Raw genomic sequence first — 7,619 nt, 5'->3', positions numbered from 1 at the left:
AGGGAAAGTGAAGTTGCTCAGTTGTGTCCAACTCTTCGCGACCCCATGGACTGCAGCCTACCAGGCTCCTCCGTCCATGGGATTTTCCATGCAAGAGTACTGGAGTGGGGTGCCACTGCCTTCTCCAGTTTTACCATGCTGGAAAAAGGTAAAATATTAAAGGAGTATTTAATTTGTGTACCTGTGGGTTAATGAGTGATTTCTAAGTAATATATTTTTTGTGGAGGGAAGAAAATCAAGGGAAGGAGATGAAAATTTTAAAAAGATGGGCAGGTAGCTTTTTCACCTGTGCTTGCCTCTTATTAGCCATGTATACCTGGTAATTCTGGGGATTTCCCCAGTGGCTCAGTGGTAAAAATCCACCTGCAATGCAGGAGACACAGGGCATGCAAGTTCTATCCTTGGGCCGGGAAGATCCCCTGGAGGAGGACATGGCAACCCACTCCAGTATCCTTGCCTGGAGAACCCCATGGACAGAGGGGCCTGGTTGGCTGCAGTCCACAGGGTTGCAAAGAGTTGAACATGACTGAAGCAACTGAGCACGCACGTGCATGCACCTGTAATTTATCATTCTCTCGCGTCTTAACTTCCACAACTTTAGAAAAGAGAAAACAATTCTTTCATTTGTGGAGACTAAGTAAAATAATGTATATAAAGTAAGTTGTTTAATGCCTGCAGCCATACTTTGACACAATAAATGGTAATTCCTTTCCTCCTTTTTTTTTTTTTAAAGGCTGTTAATACATGAGACTGTCCAAATGGAATCATAAAATTATAGAATTATAGAGATGTGTTGCTCACTTAGAAATTGCCTAATGCAATTCTTTTTAATTTTGAGATGCAAAATAGGATTTGGGGACCAGTAGTGTCATTTAAGAAAAAAGAGAAAGCTGTTTTGATTTTTTAAGTTTATATTAAAAAGATCACTTCTAATATAATGCTTTAACAGTTCTGGAAAATGGCTATTTTACAAAATAAATAATTTTAGTATCCTTGCTGATAGTCATAGAATTTTAACGTCAGAATTGAGAGTTAGACGAAGTCTATGAATTATTCAACTCTATTCTTGAGGCTCAGAAAGACAGGATGACTTGTCCAGTTTCACAATGGTACTTTATTTGGGGAACATAAGCCCAGAATAGTGAAAGGTGGAAAGAGGAGAGGGAAATAACATATAAGACAATAAACAATGAAACGCAATCATTTTAATGTGTCAGTCACTACATCCACAAGTTACCTAGTGGGTATATTTGCTTGGCATATAGGACTTTTCTGAAGACTTGCAAAGAACTGCACTTTGGAGCAATCCAAGATTAGAGGAAGAGGAGAAATTTATCTACTTAGTTTCATTTCATTCTCATTTCCCAATGGTGACATTTACTCCACAGGAAGCTCACACTCTCATATATCCAGGTAATTTATCTAGCACCTTGGTGTTCTTTCAACAAGCCAGATCCCTAAGATGTGGCTCTTCATCTAATCATAAAGGAGCTATTAGGCATGGGCAACATGCTGACCAGGAAAAAGAAGAAATGAGGGCAGTCAAGGGAATCTGCAAGGAAAAATAAGATTTTTACCTGATACACATGCATTATCAGGTTGAATCCTTAAAACAGTCTTAGTATATGGTATTATTGCTCATTGCTGTACCTAATGGCAATCAGCACAGGTTGGTCCATCTAAATGATTAAATGAATGGATAAATGAAACTCTGTTTCCTCTTTCCCAAATTGAGACACTTCCCATTATATTACAGCCTCCAAAGTCAGGTGGAATCTTGCATTTGTATTTTGTCAAACTCTGACATGAGAGCTAAAGAAATGATTCAGTCACATTTACATGCCTGGTCCATTTGTCTTAAACATGTAGAACTTGAGTCTGAAGTCAAATACCTTCAGGAACCAGTCACATAATGTAAATGAATAAATCAATATAAAGCAATAGACTGTGGACAGTACAAATGCCACCTAATGTCATTTAAATTTCAGCCAAATAAAACAGGTTTGAGGCCAAGGTAGGCTCTCACTAATCTGCTCTTCACTTTGCATTAATTTCTCCTCTTACTGATATTTTAGTACAAAAATCAGATGCCTATATACCAAACAGAAAGATCTTTGTTTTTATGATAAATAATTAATATCACATGCTATTAACACTGAATTAGTATAGGCAATCTCCAAAATCTCCTTTTCTAAAATGTTCCAAAGTCTTATTTAGGACATACACTGACATTCCTGATGAACCCTCTTTCCATTCTCATTGGACTTTGTCAGCACAGTCTTGGAGCCTGGGACTTAACATATTACCACTAAGAGGTGTTGGTATGCATATTAGGAATATGTAATGAATCTTAATAGCATTAACTTATTATCCCAGAATGCTCAGTCATACTCATGCAGGTTTGCACTGGCGTACACATGCTCATAATTAAGGAAGGGATATTTCTTCACCCTGGTATCTGGGCTTCTCTGATAAGTTGTTATGCAGCTGGCATTCAGTGCAAATTGGAGTTTGCTGGCTTCTGATATCCGTACATGCACTAATCAGCAGATTACTTGTGTGGAGGCTGCCCATCTCTAACGCTATGCTGTCACATTTAGAATAAATAATAGAGTCTTGCTTTGAATTTATAAAATACTGAACTGTCTAGTTCAGACTCATAAAGTTAGCTTGGTGAATATGGTTTTCCTGTGTTAAAAAAAAATTACTGGACCTTGTAAAGTCTAGAAAATGAACACTATCATTTCATTATAACAGTGAGTACAGCTGAACAAAATTTGTCATAAAGTGCTTATAGGAACTAAAATACAGAAAAATTATTAATTAATGTGGTCCCTCTGGTCTGGACTAATGAAACCCTTTCTGAAAATGCTAAATATCCCCCATTAACAACTAGGGAATTAAGTTTAAAATATCTTTTCAGACTTATTTTAAGCTACTAAGGCTTCATTATAAAAAGTGTCATTAACTCAGACTGATGACTTTAGTAGTATTCATTGATGATGAATGAAGAATGTTGACAAGAAAGCAACAGGTTTCTGAATAAATGATAACATTGAGAGCAAAATTTTAGTAAATACAATTGAAGATTTTTTTGGTGAAATTTTAAATAAGCTGAGAGATCAAAACAGTTAGATTTCAGAATAAATATTAATAAAAATATGCACTACAAATTGGGTCAGAACAATGATAAACTCTAGACTGACTTTGTTAAAATAATCCTCATAATAGTTCAGCATGGAAATTTTTCTTTTTAGATGAGAAAACTGAGATTCGTAGATGCTGTTATTTACTCAGCTAATAAATGGTCAATTTATACTTTTATCTGCTGGACTCCTGAGTGTTTTCTTTATCACTATCCATAATCACTAGACTGTCTTGGTGGCAGGTTGAGAACAGAGTTAGGTTAACAGAGAAATGTGAAGCAAGGATCTTGAAGAGGACAGGATTTTTCAGACTACTGTTTACACGCTGCAGCTTAATGCTAAATGAAAACATGCTTTCAAATCTTTTTTTTATGAAAATAACTCTTGAGTTTTCAATGAGGCTCTTCTAAAACAATTTAGCTAAAACCAGAAAGTTGTTCAATACAAGTGAAGGCAGATGTTGAATTTACAATGCTAAGACACCTGTAAAACATACATACGTACTGCTGCTGCTGCTGTTGCTGCTGCTGCTAAGTCGCTTCAGTCGTGTCCGACTCTGTGCGACTGCATAGATGGCAGCCCACCAGGCTCCACCGTCCCTGGGATTCTCCAGGCAAGAACACTGGAGTGGGTTGCCATTTCCTTCTCCAATGCATGAAAGTGAAAAGTGAAAGTGAAGTTGCTCAGTCGTGTCCGACCCTCAGCGACCCCATGGACTGCAGCCCATCAGGCTCCTCCATCCATGGGATTTTTAGCAGATGTCAACTTTATCCCTAAGAACAGGTTTCTTTTTTTCTTTTTTGGATGTTCAATAACTTTATTGGACAATCAGCAGTTAGTTCTCATCCACATTAACTATAAAGATTTTCTAAGGTGATGGCATGCTTCTAGGTAACCAAAGTGTAGGGCTTGTTTGGGGAATCTTTGTCTTCATTACATTTTCCGCACAACTGCACTAAGATCCGGTATGGGACATTCCTTATTCCTGTGGCCCAGATGCGTTTGTTGAACCTGGTGTTGATGCTCATATCGGTCTTCCCATCTCCTTCATGGCACATTTCCAGATTTCTCTGAGTGTCCTAGGGGCACACTTCTTGAAACCCACTCCATGGATGCACTTGTGAATATTGATAGTGTATTCTCTGGTCACCACCTCGCTGATGGTGGACCAGCACTGCTTCTTCTCACCACCCTTCTTTGCAGGAGCTGGGTTTGGAATGACAAGATCCACTTTTTAACCTTTTAGAAAAGAGATTCAGTTTCTATGAGTGGCCTTCTAATAAATTACCATCATGTAGCAATGGCACCCCACTCCAGTACTCTTGCCTGGAAAATCCCAGGGATGGAGGAGCCTGGTGGGCTGCAGTCCATGGAGTCGCTAGGAGTTGGACACGACTGAGTGACTTCACTTTCACTTTTCACTTTCATGATTGGAGAAGGAAATGGCAACCCACTCCAGTGTTCTTGCCTGGAGAGTCCCAGGGGCGGGGGAGCCTGGTGGGCTGCCATCTATGGAGTCGCACAGAGTCGGACATGACTGAAGTGACTTAGCAGCAGCAGCAGCAGCAGCAGCAGCAGCAACCATGTTTACTTTTAGTGTCTCCAACTACTAAGGGACAGTTCCCCCTACTCTGGTTTCAATACCGTTTAAATAGACAGTGTCACTCTAGATTATTAACACATTTATGCTGGTGATTATAAATTTAAATATACATGTGCCAGATAAAGAAAAACAGGTAGAGGTTTGTGGGAAAACTTTTTTAGATGACACGTAGTCTTAATACTTTTGGGATAATCCTATTGGGTGAATTTTGAATAGTTAAAGAGAGAAATTAGTATTTTCTGAAATGTAGAATTTTCAATGCTGCGTGTATTCAGATACCAAGGCAGATGGTCATTACCAAAAACTACCTTTAGCGTTGATAGTGCAGCTTATCTTTGTGTCTTGGCTATATTTGTTCTTTGTGCTCCATAACAAAATTACTGCACACTCAGTTGTTTAAAACAACACCCATTTATTAGCTCAGGGTCTCTTATGTCGGAAGCTCAGAATGGCAAAGCTGAGGGTTCTCACAAGGCCAAAATCAAGATATTGGGGGAACTGAGTTCTTATTTGGAGACTCGGGGGGTGGAAATCTCCTTCTAAGCTTATTTTGTTTGCAGAATTAAGCTACCCATGACTATTTGGCCCAAAGTCCCCACTGCCTTGCAAGTTGTCAGTTGAGGGCTGTTTTCAGTTTCTAGAGGATGCCCTTGGTCCTTTGCATGTGGCCCCCTTTCAGCTTCAAACCAGAAGCCTTGTTTCAACTTCTCATCCCTGAAATCCACCTCTCTTCCTCCTTTGCTACTCTCTACTCACAAGAGAAAACTCTGCTTTTAAAGGGATCATGTGATAAGGTTAGGTCTGCCTAGGTAATTTGATTTTCATTTTGATTATGTGTATGTATGTGTTCTCAGTCATCTCCAACTCTTTGTGACCCTGTGGACTATAGCCCATGAGGCTCCTCTGTCCATGGAGTTTTCCAGACAAAATTATTGGAGTGGGTTGCCATTTCTTTCTGCAAGGAATCTTACCAACCCAAGGATTAACCAAAGTCAATTTAGTGGTAATCTTAATCTGCAAAAATCCCTTTTGCCATTTTATTAGAGTTATTCAGGAATGAATAGGATATTGAACCCAAACATGGACCAAGCCACTTGAAACTTTGGTCCACCCCCTATGCTATCTAGCTCAAATGTTATCAGGAACCAAGTGGTCAGTTCTGAGCAGTGGTAGTGTAGAAAGGATCAGAAAAGGTTAACCAAAGGTGAACTCAATCTAATTACAAACTGCTCAGCCAAAATTCAACTTGACTTTTGAAAAAAAACAAAACTAAACTAAACTAAGTCATCATCTATGTGCTCTAATTGCAAAAGACAGGAAAGAACTTAAATTCTCTAGAAAATAAACAAAATAAAGTTCCCCCCCCTCAATCGTATCTTAAGCCTCTATTATTTCTTTATTCACAATGCTTGGAATTCAGTTATATGAAACATACAAAGAAGCAGAAACAAGTGACGCAAAATCAGAAGTAGTCAGTAAGAGCAGACCCACAGCACTTGGGAATCCCAGAAGAAAAAGAAAGTCATGTAAAGTACATTTCAATAAATAATAGTCGATTTTTAAAAAATTTAATTAAAAATATTGACCCACAAGTATCATAAGCTCATTAAATGCTTTTCATCAGATGAGCACCTTACACCATACACACAGAGGCACATGACTGTCAATCTGCTGAAATCCAAAACAATAGAGAAAAACACTGAAAGCAGCAGAAGAATAAGCACACATTACATATACGGGAACAATGATATAAATTTTGCCTAATTTGTTATCAGAAACAATGGAAGCCAGAAGATAATGGAATACCATTTCTGAAGCACTTAATGAAAAAGAATTGTCATGATAATTATGTGCATAGTTGAAATAATCATTTAAATATGAAGGCATGTTTTCAGATAAGCAGAAGTTGAGAGACTTGTTGGCAATAGACGCACATAGCAGACATGCTGAAAGAAGTTCTTTAGGCTAAAGGATCATGTAAATGCAGAAACTTGGATCTATAGGAAGGAATAAAGAGTGGTGGAAATAGTAAATATATGGGTAAATAAAGAATAATTAAATTAACAAGCAATTAAAGCAAAAAATAATTTCAATTAATTTGGGTTATATAATTAATACTATATATGATGACAATAGCACAAAGGACAGGAAAGAGGTAAATTGAAATGTACTGTTACAAGTTTCTTATACTATATGTGAAGGGTATAATAATAAGTAAAGTTTGATTATTATGAGTTAAGGAAGCATAGGGCCAGCATGAGAGTATCCATTAAAACATTAAGACACTGAAGTATAGCTAGAGAACCAATAGAAGTGATAAAATCTATTAATAAAAAGTTATCCAAAGGAAGTAAAAGAAATAAGGGAAAAGAAACAAGAAAAAACAAGGGGTATAGAAAACAAATATAGTGGTAGTCTTAAGCACAATTTAAGGTATCATAATTAAGAATCAATAATTTAAAACAATATTATATTCTATGTCAGGTCAGTTCAGTTCATTCGCTCAGTCCTGTCCAACTCTTTGCGACCCCATAAACTGCAGCATGCCAGGCCTCTCTGTCCATCACCAACTCCCAGACTTCACTTGAACCCCTGTCCATTGTGTTGGTGATGCCATCCAGCCGTTTCATCCTCCATTATCCCCTTCTCCTCCTGCCCGCAATCTTTCCCAGCATCAGGGTCTTTTCAAATGAATTAGCTCTAAGTATTGGAGTTTCAGCTTCAACACCAGTCCTTCCAATGAACACCCAGGACTGATCTCCTTTAGGATGGACTGGTTGGATCTCCTTGCAGTCCAAGGGACTCTCAAGAGTCTTCTCCAGCACCACAGTTCAAAAACATCAATTCTTCGGCGCTCAGCTTTCTTCACA

The 7,619-nt window shown here is 38.1% G+C and overlaps 1 pseudogene; it reads right to left on the bottom strand.

The window, feature by feature from the left end:
• Positions 1–3,981: 3,981 nt before the first annotated feature.
• The window catches only part of LOC104988647, a 167,224-nt pseudogene continuing 163,586 nt past the window's right edge, over positions 3,982–7,619 (bottom strand).

This window comes from Bison bison, unplaced genomic scaffold, assembly GCF_000754665.1.
Source record: "Bison bison bison isolate TAMUID 2011002044 unplaced genomic scaffold, Bison_UMD1.0 scf7180017864139, whole genome shotgun sequence".
Classification (NCBI taxonomy): domain Eukaryota; kingdom Metazoa; phylum Chordata; class Mammalia; order Artiodactyla; family Bovidae; genus Bison; species Bison bison.
Note: the sequence above shows the minus strand (reverse complement) of the source record. Positions and strands in the feature narration are given on the sequence as shown.